This window comes from Convolutriloba macropyga, chromosome 13 (genome assembly GCF_964194025.1).
Source record: "Convolutriloba macropyga chromosome 13, txConMacr16.3, whole genome shotgun sequence".
Lineage (NCBI taxonomy): Eukaryota > Metazoa > Xenacoelomorpha > Acoela > Convolutidae > Convolutriloba > Convolutriloba macropyga.
The window spans coordinates 3411779-3428845 of NC_134480.1; the positions used below are offsets into that span (position 1 = coordinate 3411779).

A 17067-nucleotide genomic window follows, 5' to 3' on the forward strand; every position below is an offset into this window, starting at 1 on the left:
ATCTTTGATGGAACTTTTTGATTCAATTTCTTTATCAACTGAGTAATACGGTATATATTTTTCAATTCCAAGTAATATTTTATAGTCATTTGTTGCGATAATTGTGATTAAAATTCTTCATCATTTTCTTCATTTCCATTGATGGCCAGCTCAATTTTTTGTGGTCATACCATAAACCAAGATAAATGAACCAAAAAAAGAAACGATAGCAAAGTTCCTCATACATTTCTCAACATTAACTTGCATTTTCTCGCCAAATGACAGCAAACAATTCTTCTACAAAAATCTCAAACTCGAACGCCGGGGCATCAAATGCCTTTTCTCACATAAAATGTACTTTAAAATTATCAATTGGAGCAACAAATGTGACGCAAAATTATAAAATAAATTTAATGTTTTAAACTTTTTATTCTTCTTTGAAAAAGTTTTTGAAATTAGTTTTGTATCAAACGCCATTTCACCGATAATGAATGAAATTAAGCAGTTTTCAATTAGGTCTGCCCTTCATTGGGATTTTGCGAATTCTTTTCAAATTTTGATTTTTGTCGATTTAGAGAAAACAAAAACCAAAAATACGATCTTTAATCTAACCAATTAGGATTTTTGGTCGGTTCTTATCTAAGCTCAATGTTCATATTTCAGTTATCACTGCTCCATGTTTTAAAAAAAACACAAATCCTTAATATATATTAACTTTTATAACTTTTGCTGGAAATCTCTTTTTCAATTTTACAAATTTTTAGAGATTTTAAACTATTGCGACTAAAGACCCTCCGAAATGATAATAGTTTGTCAAAAATCGAAAAACTTTTTCTCTAGCAGTAATTCATCGGAGAACAAGAATTTAGTACACATTACTACGCTACGTTTTTTGTTCTACTATCTAAACTTTTGGGCTAAAAGCATGAAGCGTTTCTGATTTTTATTTAAGGTATTCACATTTGAACTGACACTCAAAATTAATGAGGAGCCGAGTGTATTCACTCAAAAGTAAAAACTCATTTCAAAATCTTGAGCATGCATTTCAAATCGGTTTGACTTTAAAATTATCTTTTGCCAATTTTCGGAAGATTTTAACATATAGGAAAACTGGAAATAATTTTCTATCGGCTTCTGCTAGGGTGTTCCAAACAAAAATTTTTTGAGGCAACGAATAGTTAATTGTTGTACGCTGTTTCATAAATGCCGTTTTAGACTTTAAACGGATTGTGATAATTAATGAAAATTGATGTTGCATTCAATTAAAGGCGGTCGTAACCCTGAAAAAACCTAAAAGCAAGAAAACTATTTAAAGGGACAGCTCGAAGGAGGAAAGGCAAAAGATTATTCAAAAGTGCGGCAATGTCATCACTCCTAGATTTACTCCCCAAATTAGGCAAAAAACTCCAGCTCTAACTTAAACAAGTAATTAGTTAAGGAAAAAAATGAAATTGAAAATAATTATAAGCTCAAAGTTAAAAAAACGATTTCACAACAAAATTTTAAAATTTTGAAGACACAGCTTTTTTCCTCTTATATCAATCGTGTACTTAATGCCAATTTATACCGCCTGCCAGCAATTGTCGTAAGAGTTAATTGGGAGGATGTTGCTAAGAATCGAGATTGAGGTGTTGGAATTGACCCTTTTTGTCTATTTTTTTCGATCTAAAAGAAGAACCCAATATAAATCTGAATACCGACAAAAATGGTTTTCACCCCAAGATACCGCCCCACTGAAATTTATATTTGTTAAAAACAGCTAATTGATAGAAAATTCGCTTTCACAAAAAATTTTCTTTAGAAAAATTTTTCTTTTGAAGTATTTTTTGATGGTAAAAAATTTCTGCCCTAAAATCAGCAAATTCCCTCGAAAAAACTGCCCTTTGAAACACTCTTTTTGACAAGACTCGCAACTTGAACCCCAAAATGATAACCAACAATCATTGAAAAAGACATCTGGAATCACAATTGAACTTAAATTTATATTCATTCAGTCTCTTCACGTTTTAGACCAGACAATTCTCGAGCCTTATCAAGCAAACCATTGTACTTACATACGAGGAGAGTTCGCCAGTTTTCAAAAGGTTTTTGATAAATGGGAAACAATTTTCCTTCAACATCTTCCTCCGTCGAGATTAATAATCTTTATAAAAATCACTGTGGAAAATTGCACGTTTTTATATCATATTTTTGTTCAGATTTATATTTTTTTTATTGTATATTTAGCATTGGTAGCTGCATGCTATTCAAGTTTGCAGTGCTAAATTGAAGTTTTTTTTTCGTCTGAAATACTTAAGGGTCATTTGTCTTTCAGTCTAAAGTGGCAAAAAAGGTTGCAGCAATTTGAAACTCAGCAGGTTAATTTTATGCCATCATTAGGAAATTGTATTCTTAACGGGGAAAAACAAAAAAAAAGGAAAACTATAAAAATCATATACTTATTTGTTTTCTTCCTTGTTATGTAATTCTTCCATAAGTTTTTCCTTACAATTCTGGTAAAACTAATTATGGTAAGAGCTCTAATGTGACGAATAAAAATTGTGAGATGCCATTTTCGGCTAAATTTCCCCATTTTCTGAAAAATTTTGAACACCTACCTATTCATTTCATCCCAAAATTTAGTTTTTAACATCACTAGCGAATCAAAGTGTAAATGCTTTTCTCATAAAAAACAATTGGATACAATGTTCTAATAGAATGAATACGCAATTTCTAATTTTAATCGAGTCAGAAAAACTCAAAAGTTCAGCAAATTTTCTTAAACCACATTTTTTAAATATTTTGAACTCGGAAAAGTGTTATAAATTTTATCAAAATACGCTGAAAGTCAGTGACGAAAATTTCAACTGATGCGAGGATAAAATACGCGAAAATTCATGCTGATTTTCAATTTTGTTTTAGCGTTTCCTTCAAACTGCCATTATTTCAGTCAAATTATAAACAATTATAAGCTTTATTGACTGCTAAAATGTGAAAACCTACGCAACGACAAAATGCCACAAATAATAATGTTTATACATCGTGCAATAAATTGGCGTGAACGAAAAAAAATAAAAGCCAAGGAATAACCGAGCGTTAAGCGTTTTTAACAGGAAACAGAAAGGAAACAACACTTCCCGAAAAGATCAAATTATAACGAAATAATTGTTTTCAAAGAGTTTACAGGCGCATTTTATACGCACCCCTCCCCCTCACCCTCAAAAACGGAACAAATTAAACCTCGTAAACAAGCTGCTTTACCTAATAGCAAAAAAATGAACTTCAAGGCATTTTTAAGCCAATTGCTTTTTAATCGAGAAAAGACTAATTATTTCTAGCTTAAACGATATCTAATTTTTAGATGCGCGTTTTTGTCGCTATGTATTCTGAAAACAGATTGAAATTCTCGAAACCAAAGTCCCTGTTATTTTATGATGTTAGGGCGAACAGCACCAAAAAATTTTAGAAAATGAGCTTATTACAGAAACCTGAATTGCTTACATCAGCAAATAATTTGGGCCGCGGCTTCAGAACAAAAGTTTCATCTAACTGAAGCAATAGAATTATTTTTCGCTAATTAAAAAAAGCGTAAAAATCAACCGGCGAAAAAAGTATAACAAGTTAAAAAGCAAGAAGTACGCTTTTGGCCCTTAGGTCCAGTTAATAAAGTTTTGTTGCAAGGAATTAACTGTTTCCAGACGATTTTCAAACGCAGTTCAAATGACACCCCCTGCGAAAGAAGAAATGCAGAGATAAACTTTTGGCAAAGTTGATAAAGTTTGAAAACTTTGAAATTATGACAATTTTTTGGTATAGTTAAAACAAAACAAAATAACATTTAATATAGCAGTTTCGTTAAGTGAACACCTTTATCGAATTGTTGTATTTTTTTCAAAAACCCTGTATTCTTTGTTTATAGGACAATAGGATTCAAAAGCATCCACAGATTGGGAAAGGGATTTTGTTATACATGAATAAAAAGAAAATTTGATGAGCTACTGATTAAGGAAAACAGAAAAAAAGACGCATTTTTATAATGGAAATTCATTTTCCTTACACAAGGTTTTCGTTCTCACTTTCGTTCTCCGTTTTGAATGCTTACAGTTAGAAAAATTTTTTGAAGAAATGAACATGTCGGTTGAAAATCATTTTTGATAGTACGTTACTTCGACCTAGCACAATCAAATCACAAAAAAAATAACGTTGGGACAATGTTTAAACTTTCCGAAAAACAAAAATTCCCAAAAAGCAGCAGAAAAATAGTAGGTTCTCAAAAAAAATTTAAAAAAAAAACAGTTCATTTTTGTGGCTGAGCCGATAAGCATACAAACCAGGAATTTCATTCACCGATCGTAATCAAAGAAAAAAAAAGAATGTTTTGGTCTTTTGACTACTAGGTGTAATACGATTTGAAATAGGGTTCGTGGACTAATTAAAGCCAAAGGTGTTCATGGTTGCGCAATTGTTTGCAAATTTTCTACTGTTTCCCTTTTAGTAGACTACATTAATTAAAATACCGTAACGACAGCAAGCATTGTTGATTCATAAAAGTAGTTCAAACAACATGAGAAGCAAATCCTCATCATTAACTACTTAAAAGCAGGAAAACTCAATAATGAAGAGTTTCGTCTCAATATTAGCCGTTCTAGGCTAATTCTTTTTTAGCTTCTCTTTTTTAGTTTTGGAAAACGGGTCATGGAAATTAATGAACTGGAAACCAAGCAAATTGGAGGAGCTCAAAATCGTTTTCTCAATCACTTGGTCATCATTAAGAAATGAATAATCAATCTGGAAAAAAATCATCAAAATCTAAGCCGCAGTCGGTTATCTAGGTTTTTGTGGAACCCAGAAGTGCGCACTCAAAATGTTTACTCTTCAGAAAAATATCACATCCAGCTCTCATTGGCTGCTCTTTTCTAAAATTTTCCCTAAATAAAAAACTTAATGGTGCACGTGCTCTGGATTTATTGAGAACTTTCTGATTAGACCCTCTTTAAAAACAAATTTTGTACATTCTGCAACTCTAGGACCCACCTTAAAACCCCTTCATTTTTTGTCTTTAAAATTACATTGTGGAGTGAAAGTGTGACGGGAGATTATCCAGACTTTCGAGTTGAGGCCGATGAAGGTTGTCAAAACCAGTTGGATCCAAACTTTACAGCCCACCCTCAGCCCTGTCGCCTTTCAGGTCACCGAAACATACGATTCATGGAGCGGTTTGCTTGTTGATTCGTTATCGCGTTTTGAACATGAAATACAACCTATGAGCTAAAGATCTGGTCCAGTCTGAAGATATAATCAACAACTCATCCCCCCCTACTCAATTATCTTGGAATATCATTGAAAAAGTGCCAGTTTCTATGTCTCCCGTCAAAAGTTACTCATAGGAACAAACCATTAGCAGTTTAGTAAAAAAAATGTTAAATCAGACACCTCAACTGGTTTAACACAGCAGATGAGTGAACTGAAAATAAACGACGACTTATCTCGTTTCCTGATTCCAGTTGGAACTATCCTTTTTATCCCGACAGAAAAGATAACCTATATAAAGTCTCCATCTTGGAGCACGACTTGGTCCGGTCCAAGGTGGGGTACTTGCAGCGGGGTCCAAACTACGATGAATGGGTGTGCTCGAAATCAATTTGGGCGTATTCACATTTCACTCAACTTTTGTCAACAGTGAAAAAGATACCGAAAGATTTATCTGCCCGCATAGACGAGTTGGTTCAATCCGCAACACTGGAAGGGGCTAATCAGGCCCCAGTGACAATCCAAGCGAATTACCAGATTTGAAAACTATTTGCAGTAAAAATATTCCAACGATCCGCTATATCCCCGTAAAGTTTCGTATCCAATTGTCCGGGATTATAACGTCAATCATAGAGAATTGCATCTCGAATCCTGACTGTGTTGATAACTGGAAGAAGTTTTTTGCAGTTAGCAAATGTATTTTGCTTGCTTCAAACAGAGGGGTTAAAAAACTTAAGCAGCATCAGGAAAACTCAATGATGAATAGATTTGAGCGATGGAGATCGGGTGAGTATGCTGCGCTTTGTTACGAAGCGGCTTCAATGAAGCAAGCAAAAAAAGCAACAGCACAATTGAAGCACTTGCCTCCCGAGCGAAAACACTTTGTCTTCAGGGACAGTTTGGTCGTGCGGCAAAGATTCTGTCATCGGAGGGAATAGCACCCGACAGCAGAAAAACCCTCATTGAACTCAAAAAACTGCTTCCAGAGAAAAACGAAAATCTTGAGCCGATGGAAGACTATAGCTGTGAAGCTTATCAATTCGATGACGGAAAGGTCCTTTTGCAGCGCCAGTCTTTTTCGAATTGAACAGCAGCTGAGCCGTCCAAAATGTACCCAGATGATCTTCTCCACGCAACCAATTGTTCAGTTTCCAATCAATCCAAGCGGGCAATGAATTCCCTAACCAAATTGGTGAACTTGGCCAGCAGGGGCCAGCTCCCAAACTTAGTGGCTCCAGCTTTTTGTAGTGCTACATTAACAGCATTGAATAAAAAGAAAACCGGCATTATAACTATTGCTGTGGGTGAAGTTATTCGGCGCCTTGTTGCCAAGTGCATTGCAAAAGAAGCAGCCATCGAGGCGGTTGAGTTGTTTGGTGAAAAGCGGTTGGAAGTTGCTTTCAGGGGAGGTGCCGAGAGCATAGTGCATGCCAAAAAATAACCTTCGAAAGAATGAAGAGAGTAAAAAGTGGGGGCATACTCCAAATTGATTTCAGAAAATGAAGCGCAGTCATCTCCTGGGCTCAACAAAAGTTTTGATGCCTAGTGTAATTTCATTTGCATCCTTTTGTTACTCGAAGCATAGTGATTTGTTCTTCAATAGCTCAACTGATGACAGTCAGACAGGAGTGCAACAAGGCGATCCACCAGGTCCACTTTTGTTTTCGTTTGCTATCTGGCCTCTTACTGACGAAATCGAAAGCAAATTACCAAATCTCTCGCATCATTGCTGGTATCTCGAAGACGGAATTATTGCAGGAACCGAGATCGAACTTTGTAAAGCGTTAGAAATTCTCTCAGAATCAGGAGAAAAATTTGGTTTAGAAATCAGGAAGGATAAGTGCGAGTGATGGTCAATCTAAGGCCTGACGAAAATCGACAGTTTGATCAAGAGGAACTGTGTAGATGGAATTGAATTTTTAGGAGCTGTTATAGGATCTGATGTATGTTTCCTCTTGTATACTCAAACGCATTAAAAAATCAGAGGAACTTCTAGACAATTAAGCATATGTAGACAACTCTCAATGTGCTCTTGGTGTTTTGCGTTTATGCCTTGGTGCTCCCAAAATGGTCTACTCATTGCGATGCAATTCTCCTTTGGACGAATCAAATAAAATCCTTCGAAATTTTGATTCGGTTCAGCGTGCAACCTTTGAAGGTATTCTTGGAGTTTTGTTGTCAGACACCTCTTGGGACCAAGCATGCTTCCAATCAATAAAACCGGTGTAAGAATAAGACGATCAGCGGACCAAGTACAGGCTGCATACGTTAGATCTGTTTTTCAATTCTCTGTGCCTGTAGAAAAATTAACAGGCCATAATCCAACTAAAGACATCTCATTTGTTAAGGCAGTTGGAGAATTCAGCGAAATTGCGATGACATATCCTTCTCAAAGAAAAATTCAGGAAGAACTTGATAACTCAGCCTTCGAAAACTTGTTAGGAAAACAAAGTTCCATAAGAGAATAAGAGAAAGAGAATGTAAGCTCGCTTACATTCTCTTTCTCTGCCGCAGTCTGGTGCCTGGTTATCCGCCTCCCCATTCCAGCTCTGGGACTACACCTATCTTCCAATGAGTTCCATGTTGCTCTCAAATATCGACTGGGTGTAAAATTGTTTTTGAACGAGAGAAAATGTCCTTTTTGTAAATCTGGGACTCTAGATGTAATAAGATGTCATGCCATGGTCGCGGTGATATGATCTCTCGTCATGATCGTATACGAGACAGAATTATATCAGCTTGCTCGGGAGCTCTTTTGTCTCCCATTTGTGCACAGAAAAGTTTACTACCCGACAATAACTCCAGACGGGGCGATATTTTCTTACCTGTATGGAATGCCGGTCAACCAGCAGCTTTAGCCGTTACCGTCACTTCTCCCTTGCAGTCAAGCCTCATTATGAATGCGTCGGAGAAGAGTGGTTTCGCACTGTCAGCTGCTGAGGACAGGAAGTACGAACAGTACGGTCAGAACTCTAGTGAAGTCGGAATTCAATTCATTCCTTTTGGAAACGTTTTAGGATTTTCAGAGACAGTTCGTAAGACCCTCAAACGAATCGCTACTCTGGCTGATAACAGAATTTTGCAACCCGCGGGGTTGTCGGTAGACTTCAGTAGGTTATCTCAATCAGTCTCTGTTACAGCAATTCGGGGGTCTGCAATCAGGCTCCTAGCAAGGGATGCAAGATTATAGACACATGTGAAACTGGAGCAAATCTTTGAATCCTTGTTGCAGAAGTTAAGAGGGGAGTCGGCGTTGAATAGTGTGTCATCTATGAGCGGGGACAATCTATACTGATGAGCCTTTGATTCACCCAATGCGTGGGGAGCTCAAAATTTAATGCATAATCAAACTAGCTGTAACTCAGTGGCGGGTGAAAACTGATTGCCCAGAACAGGAAGTTTTATCTCAAACAATTTTTCCAAGAAGGAAACGAGTGTGATTGCATGGTTGATTGCATGGATTGAACTGATAACAATGATCGTTTATGAACCAAGATTTTCTAATTAGATTTATTTTTTTAAAAAAAACTGTTTTTAAAAAAGATTTTTAAGAAATAGGCAAAAAAATGTATTGTAACAATAAACAGAGCCCAATTGGGTCGCTAAAAATACAAAAATGTTGCATTTACTGATCGACGTTTGAACCAATTTTTTAATATTTGCAGCACAATAGAATTTTTTAAAACAAAAGTTGTAGAAAATGGTATACGTTAAATAGCACACTTAAAAATGAGCTTCTCTTAAAACATATAAAAAATCAATATTGGTCGCTATTTTCAATATTGATTCAGTTTAACTGTAAATTTCGTTGTTTTGAATATGAATGGTTTACTTTTGTAGGCTTCCTGTAAGACAAAGAAACTTGATTTTGCCACAAATTGTTTTAAGAATTTTTGCAAGATAACCATGCAAAATAAACCATTCGACTCACTTAAACTTACCACCCAGACAATTTTATTACTGAAACAATTTTTAAAAGGGTATCACTAAAAATTAAAGTTGAAATATTTTTGAATAAGACTGTGTGAAAAATCAAAGTACTATTTAGAAAATGACGAGAAAAATCAAAAATAAAATCATTTAAGGTCAGTTTTGGAAAAAATGTTTCTCGGAGGAGTCACTATGATGCTAATTTTCACCAATATGTCTCAGTATTGAAATGCCCTGGGATGTAATTCCGGGCCGGTATGAATTTCTTATTATAAAAAAGGAGTTTTGCCCGCTAAATTTTACCAAAAACCACATTATCTGTCATTGAGTTCACTTTTCTCTAAAAGTTACCGACCTCATTTTCAAATTGAAGATTGATATTTCATCAATCATAATATGGGTCAAAAACCCGCTTAATCCATTGGAACCAGAATTATGAATATTGAATAATGTAGTTGTTAACTTAAGCAGAAAAACTCAAAAACGAGAATTAGCTGAATGTTAATGTAGCGTGAAGAAATAAAAATAACTGCTCTTGTTCAAAAAATTAACCGCTGTTGGCGCGTAACGACAATTGCCATTGAAAATAATAGCCCATACATAGCTCACATACCACCAACGAAAATTTTTTGTAATTGTATGACATGATCATCGTTTTGTTTTTGATTATTACTTTTTGTCACAATGAAACTTAATTTAAACATGTTGGTTTATTGATTTCGCATAAATCGAAAATATATATATATATATATATATATATATATATATATATATATATATATATATATATATATCTTTTCCTAAGAAATACAATAAAGTCCAATTAAAACAAAACTGACATTTTTCAAAAACAAAAGCAAGTTAAAATAAACATGTAAATTTTCATTAAATAGGAAATTTAAAAAACCTTTCAGATTGAAAAAACTGCGCTGGAAATTTGAACTCTAATAACTTATCACAGTTTGAAATCGGGAACTTACCTTGAAAGACAGCAATAAGCAAATTGATTTCAACTTTGCCCAAAAAGTATTAAAATAGTCCGTTTATGTTTATACTACGTGTGTATATGAGCGTGTAATAATCTTCAGATAAACGGGTAATATTTAAACATGGAAAAAGCTTGTCACATGCGATTATTTTCTACTCACCAAAACACGGCGATATAGACGCGTTCAGTTCTACAATTGTAACCAGAAACAGAAGGGAAAGGGCTAAAATTTAATACTTGCGAAACGGCCGGCGCGAACGCACATTTGTTCACGTGCAGCAAGCTACAACAGGGAATAAAATAAGAAAAAATACATAAAGGATTAATCTATTCCGCGCTGTTTTTGCTATCGCAGTGGACTTATACGGACGTATGTGTTCTGCAAAGTATATATGGTTATATAACCTTAGACTGGTTATAACATATTAACCATTACTCCGCGTTAAGTTATGAAGACTAACTCGGGTTATTATAAATCGGTTGGAGGGTATATTTTCAACTATTACCATAAGCATACGTCGGTAGCACGCGTTCGATTTTGCTTATTTGGTCGGAAGAACTATTCTAATTCAAGTTGAATTTTGGGGGAATTTGAAAGACACAGAGCTTCGGTAGCGGACAGTAAAAGTAATATAGTTATAAGGTAAAAGAATAGAGAAAGTTAGCAAAGGTTGTGGAAGAATTAACGGGGCTATTTTGGTTTTGAATTTGAGTTCTTATTTCGTTCTTACTCCGTCCACTTAGTAGTAAAATTGACAACGTAATGCTATGCCTAAAACAATCCTTTGCTTATGTTATATATTATAACACACACGCAACTAAGTCGCAAGGAAAAATATAACTAGGAAAAATCTTTCAGCCTTTTTTTCGGAAAAAAATTTCCAACCGCCTGTTTTTCTTACAATAAATGTATTTTCTACAACGCACGGCTTGCTAGTATAATTCGCTAGGCCATATATGTGTATACATTTTTTCATTTAATCCTTTGATAATACTACAAAAAAGAAATGCAAAAAATATATCACAAAATACAAGCGAAAATTAGTTATACTCGCGCGAGATAGATATGCACACGTATTATTGCACGAATGGACTATGATGTATTTTCAAATAATTTTTCGCGTACTTTTTTTGTATTACTTTTCCGTAAATTTGAGAATATGCGGAGTATTTAGATTTTTTGAGGAAAAAGATAAAAAAGATAAAATCACAGCAAGCTTTTATTCCAGTCGCACGGCACGCATACGCTGTAAGATTACGAAGGAATAGCTAAATAACTACTACCTTTTAGTCACAATGGCTATAGTATATTTTAGTCCCTGCTAATTTATACCTTTTTCGTCTGTAGGCTCAGAAAGCGCATGCACAAATTTGAACAGAAATGAAAAAGTGAACAAATGACGATATTTCACATTTGCACTTTTTCTTCACATTTTACCATAATTTGTTCACAATAAATGAATGCGCAAAAAAGATGGTAACATTTTATGTTTGTTTCATAACTAGCATGTTGTCAGTCGTCGATTCAATTTTCCCCCGAAATGATGAATTTCTTTTTCCGCCGTCACTAAATTTTAAGAAAATACTATATCTCATCAATTTTAAATTTGCTCTGATATAGTAATTTAGTGCGGAAATTGTATTTTTGACCTGAAGAATAATTTTTACTGATATCAAAATGATTGTTAAAATAAATGAAGTCTTGTGGAACGAAGAATTTGTCATAAAGTTCGAATTTTATCTATTTTCTCCTGACAAAATTCATTAAAGTTCGTTTATCATCACAGCGCCAAATAGCGTAACAAACATTAAGCGGCAAGAGTCGCAAAATTGCGTTAGATAAACTAGTCTAATCAAAAAATCACATGACCTTTAGAAAGCGCGAAAGCGCGAAGGAAAAGAAAAAATTCTGGTACGTAAACTCATTAACGATAAAGAAAGACAAGGAAGCCCGTAATTTGCGGTTGCACCTAATGCTCCCACCCCGCTCATTCACATTATTGACTTCATTTTCTACCGAATGAGGACGTGATAGATAATTTTCAAAAATTCAAATACTGTTCGAAAAAAAATCGGTGTATGAGTAAAAAAAAGCGGCATGAACTCAAATAACTAAGTGAAATAAACAATGCCGCAGCTTTCAACCATCAATTTTCAACCCGAAAAGGTCATAAAAATCACAACTAACAACTTATGAAACCAATAGAACCTGTTCTTTAAATAAAAAAAAAATTAGTTGTCCGAGCTAATAAATTACAAAAAAAAACAATTTTGGAGCCACTGTAACCAAAATATGCTAACTGAATAGAATTTATTTTGACTTGGGTCTCATATGAACATCAGTACGTACTGTTTTAGAATGTGTTATCTGAAATTTAACAAAAAAAACCAGAAATATTGACCAGTATCAAAAAGACGTAGTTTTTTTAATAAAGACTCATAGGTTCAAATTATCGAAAGCATCGCTAAGCATCATAAACCAGTTAAAACACCATACCAGTATATTTAGGTTTGCCGCACAAGAAAGTGGATGAGCCTGTCACTAACGACACTCAAATACAATTTGACAAGTTCAATATGTCGTGGTCGATAACACGGGTCAAAGAATTCAATAAGTTGAACTTTAAATTAAATTTTGACCATAAAATATACAAAAATTAGCTTGTATTTATAGCGGTTATCTATGCGAAAATATACAGAGAAAATTTAGATTAGCTAAAAATATTTTACATGATTGGCATGTGAATAGATCTTAACTCCGAATCCCGGAGGTGATTTTCTATTTTCATCAACATTTCATGAGAATCATATATGGCTTGGGTACAATCGAGTTCATTAGTTGGAGGTCGGTGGATGTTGGAATCAGGTTTCTGTTGGTGGGAGAATTTACTTCTGACATATGATTGATAGGTCAATAAGATAATGATAGCGCCAAAACAAAATTAGAATTGAGTTTAGTTTTGTAGCCATTACTTATCGACACAGCAATAAAGTTCGTCAGGTAAGTTCTCTTTCGTTCTTTGAAACTTTAATAAAACTTCTGAGTTTTTTGATGTTTCATTGAAAACATCACATCCTCCCTCCTTTTTTAAGCAAGTTTGTGGGTATAGGTTCTCCAAATCTGTCAGGTTGTTTTCTGTTCCTGGTTGATGTTCGTGAAGGCTCTGAGATTTCGGGTTGTTGGTGCTCTGCAGATGATGTGGCTGCAGAAGCTTCATCTTGATGTGAAGGTCCCACATCTGTGTTCTGAGGTTGTGGTTCTGATTGAGATATGGTCTCCTCCACTGCTGGTTCAGTTTTCACCTTGCCTTCGTCTTGTCTCAAAATTTGGTTGTCGCTCACTAGAATAGTCCGTGCTGAGTTTTCGGGCTGTATGAAAGATGTGTTCAGGCCCTTCCTTATGATGAAGGTAGCAGGAACTGTCTTTGTGTTTTCGTTAGCCTTGAATAGAATGAGTTCGCACAAGTCGAAATCTGCTATTGCTGGTAGTCTCACTCTGCGTCCCAACAAGAGTTCAACTGGAGTTTTGCTCCTCGTCTTTGAAGTGTTGCGATGTGTCATCAGTGCCCTTTGCAGGAATTCTCCAAATGACACATTAAGGTTGGGACTCCACGCTTGAAGTGCCCGCTTCACTGTCTGAACTGCTCTTTCAGCTAGTCCATTAGCTCTTGGATGATAGACGGGTGATTCTATTTTCTTAAATCCCACTGATTCACACCACTGTTTCAGGTCACCACTTACAAATTCAGGACCAATATCAGAGACTAAAGTTTTTGGTTTTCCGAATCTTGCAAAGATTTGACTAAGATATATTTTAACTGTTTCTGATGTTCTATTTCCCGCGGGGAAGGCTTCTATCCAACCAGAACCCGCGTCAACAATTACTAAGATATTGCCTTGGTCCTTAACATAACCCCAGTCCATGTGGAGCCGTTCCCAAATGTCGGCTTCTGGCCACGTAGAGACCGTTTTTCCCAGGCTAGGCCTGTTCAATTGACAATTCTTACATTTACTAACAAAGTGTTGAACGTCTTGGGTAATGCCAGGCTACCATGCTATCATTCTGACTGATGCCTCAGTTGCATTCTTTCCGGGATGTGTCTCATGCGCTTTTGCCAAAACCAAGTGTCGTAGTTTGGGTGGAATGAAAGGAACAACACCTCTGAAGATGATTCCATTATGCAAAGGGATCTGGTGCCATTCCCTCCTTTGAAATGGAGTATCCCAAAAAGCTAACGCTATCGACTGGTTTTGAGTTAGATTTTTCTCATTAATAGTAAAGTTTTTCTCACGTAGTCGACTCTTGACTGCAGGATTCTCTTGTCGAACTGCTCCTTGGTAGTTCCATACACCAATACATTGTCTTGAAAGATCACAATACCTTTAATTCCTTTGAGTGTTGATTCGATGCAATTCTGGAAGATTGAAGAAGAGTTTTTCAATCCCTGAGGTAGTCGGAACATCTTGAACAGTCCCGGAGATGTGTTGATTGTGCATATATCTTTAGATTCTTCGTCATGTTCAATTTGATAGTAGGCATCTGAGAGGTCAATTTTGCCAAAGTATGAGGCCCCATGTAGGTTGTGGAAGATCGTCTCCATGTCCGGTATTGGGTAGTCCTCATCCATGACCTTGCAATTGATGTGCACTTTCAAATCCACGCAAAGTCTCAGTTCTCCACTCTTCTCTCTCTGCCACACCACTGGAGATGCATTAGTGACTCCTCCTGGCAGTACCGGTTCAAGGATACCTTGTCTGACCATTTGTTCCAGCTTCTCTGTGACCTTGTCTTGAAGAGGTAGAGGTATTTTTCAGGCTTTGCAGAACATTGGCTGTGTTCCTGGTATCAACTTCACATGAGCTTTGTAACCCTTCAAAGCAGGTAGGTGCTAGGCTGTGATGTTGTTCAAGCCGTGCTTGGGTAGAAGGTCTCTACCAAGTAGTTCAAATTCTTTATCAGACTGCACAACTGCAAGTTGTTTTTGAGTGAGCCTGCTTCCGTTCCACTCAACGTCACAAGTAAGTGATCCCAGAAGCGTTAATTGATGACCATCATAAGCTTCAAGATGTCTTATCTTACCATCCAACTGAGGTTTACCAAGCTCAGTCCATATTTTTGATGATATCACTGTGCTATCTGCACCTCTGTCTACCTGCATTTTTACTTTGCAGTTATTTATTGAGATATATTCCCATGTCACAGACATGCTAAAGATTTGTTCTTTAGTATAAAACATTCCCATCTCCGATGCTGGACATGCTTGCTCTGAAGAAACATTTTCTTCTTCGCAAAAGTTATTCTGTTTATTGTACTTACCTGAATTTGGTTGGGGTCTGCTTCTACACATTTTTGAGAAGTGTCCCACCTTTTCACAGGTGTTGCATTTTTTACTTAGCGCCGGACAGGGTCTACTAGAGTGTGGCTTACCTCCACACCTAGTGCACATGTTGTTGTTTTTATTAGCCGTAATTTTTTCATTTGGTTTTCGAAATGTCTTTTTGAAGTTGAACCCAACTTCTTCTTTCACATTAAAGGGCTTATTACCTGATGAAGAACTTGCAAAAGCCATTGCTTGACTTCTGAACTGTAAGCTCTCGGTCATTTCAGTAACCGACATTGCTGGTTTTGCTTTAATGTGTTGATTGTGCATATATCTTTAGCTTCTTCGTCAAGTTCAATTTGATAGTACGCATCTGAGAGGTCAATTTTGCCAAAGTATGAGGCCCCATGTAAGTTGTGGAAGATCGTCTCCATGTCCGGTTTTGGGTAGTCCTCATCCATGACCTTGCCATTGATGTGCACTTTCAAATCCACGCAAAGTCTCAGTTCTCCACTCTTCTTTCTCTGCCACACCACTGGAGATGCATTAGTGACTCCTCCTGGCTGTACCGGTTCAAGGATACATTGTCTGACCATTTGTTCCAGCTTCTCTGTGACCTTGTCTTGAAGAGGTAGAGGTATTTTTCTGGCTTTGCAGAACATTGGCTGTGTTCCTGGTATCAACTCCACATGAGCTTTGTAACCCTTCAAAGCAGGTAGGTGCTCGGCTGTGATGTTGTTCACGCCATGCTTGGGTAGAAGGTCTCTACCAAGTAGTCCAAATTCTTTATCAGACTGCACAACTGCAAGTTGTTTTTGAGTGAGCCTGCTTCCGTTCCACTCAACGTCACAAGTAAGTGATCCCAGAAGCGTTAATTGATGACCATCATAAGCTTCAAGATGTCTTATCTTACCATCCAACTGAGGTTTACCAAGCTCAGTCCATATTTTTGATGATATCACTGTGCTATCTGCAGCTGTGTCTACCTGCATTTTTACTTTGCAGTTATTTATTGAGATATTTTCCCATGTCACAGACATGCTAAAGATTTGTTCTTTAGTATAAAACATTCCCATCTCCGATGCTGGACATGCTTGCTCTGAAGAAACATTTTCTTCTTCGCAAAATTTATTCTGTTTATTGTACTTACCTGAATTTGGTTGGGGTCTGCTTCTACACATTTTTGAGAAGTGTCCCACCTTTTCACAGGTGTTGCATTTTTTACTTAGCGCTGGACAGGGTCTACTAGAGTGTGGCTTCCCTCCACAACTAGTGCACATGTTATTGTTTTTATTAGCCGTAATTTTTTCATTTGGTTTTCGAAAAGTCTTTTTGAAGTTGAACCCAACTTCTTCTTTCACATTAAAGGGCTTATTACCTGATGAAGAACTTGCAAAAGCCATTGCTTGACTTCTGAACTGTAAGCTCTCGGTCATTTCAGTAACCGACATTGCTGGTTTTGCTTTAATACCGTCTAGTAGTCTGAGTTTTGCTTCAGGGTCCCTCAAACCTGAGATAAACTTTATTTTTACCAGCTCCTCTTCAGGGTTGGCCGCTGTTTTCAGTTTTTCGAAGTTACAATAGCGTGCTTCTTCACTAAGACGTGCTAGGAAGTCGTCG

The 17067-nt window shown here is 36.3% G+C and overlaps 1 protein-coding gene across 4 annotated transcripts in view; it reads right to left on the minus strand.

Annotated features, from left to right (window-relative positions):
• Positions 1 to 10563, minus strand: part of LOC142351886 (cAMP-dependent protein kinase type I-alpha regulatory subunit-like) — a 42553-nt gene extending 31990 nt beyond the window's left edge. For 2 of the 4 annotated variants that reach the window (XM_075404133.1, XM_075404131.1), the window contains exon 1: positions 10287 to 10563. The gene's annotated coding sequence lies outside the window, so the exon portion shown is untranslated. The other 2 variants (XM_075404129.1, XM_075404128.1) reach the window with 1 other exon arrangement.
• Between the last annotated feature and the right edge of the window lie 6504 nt (positions 10564 to 17067).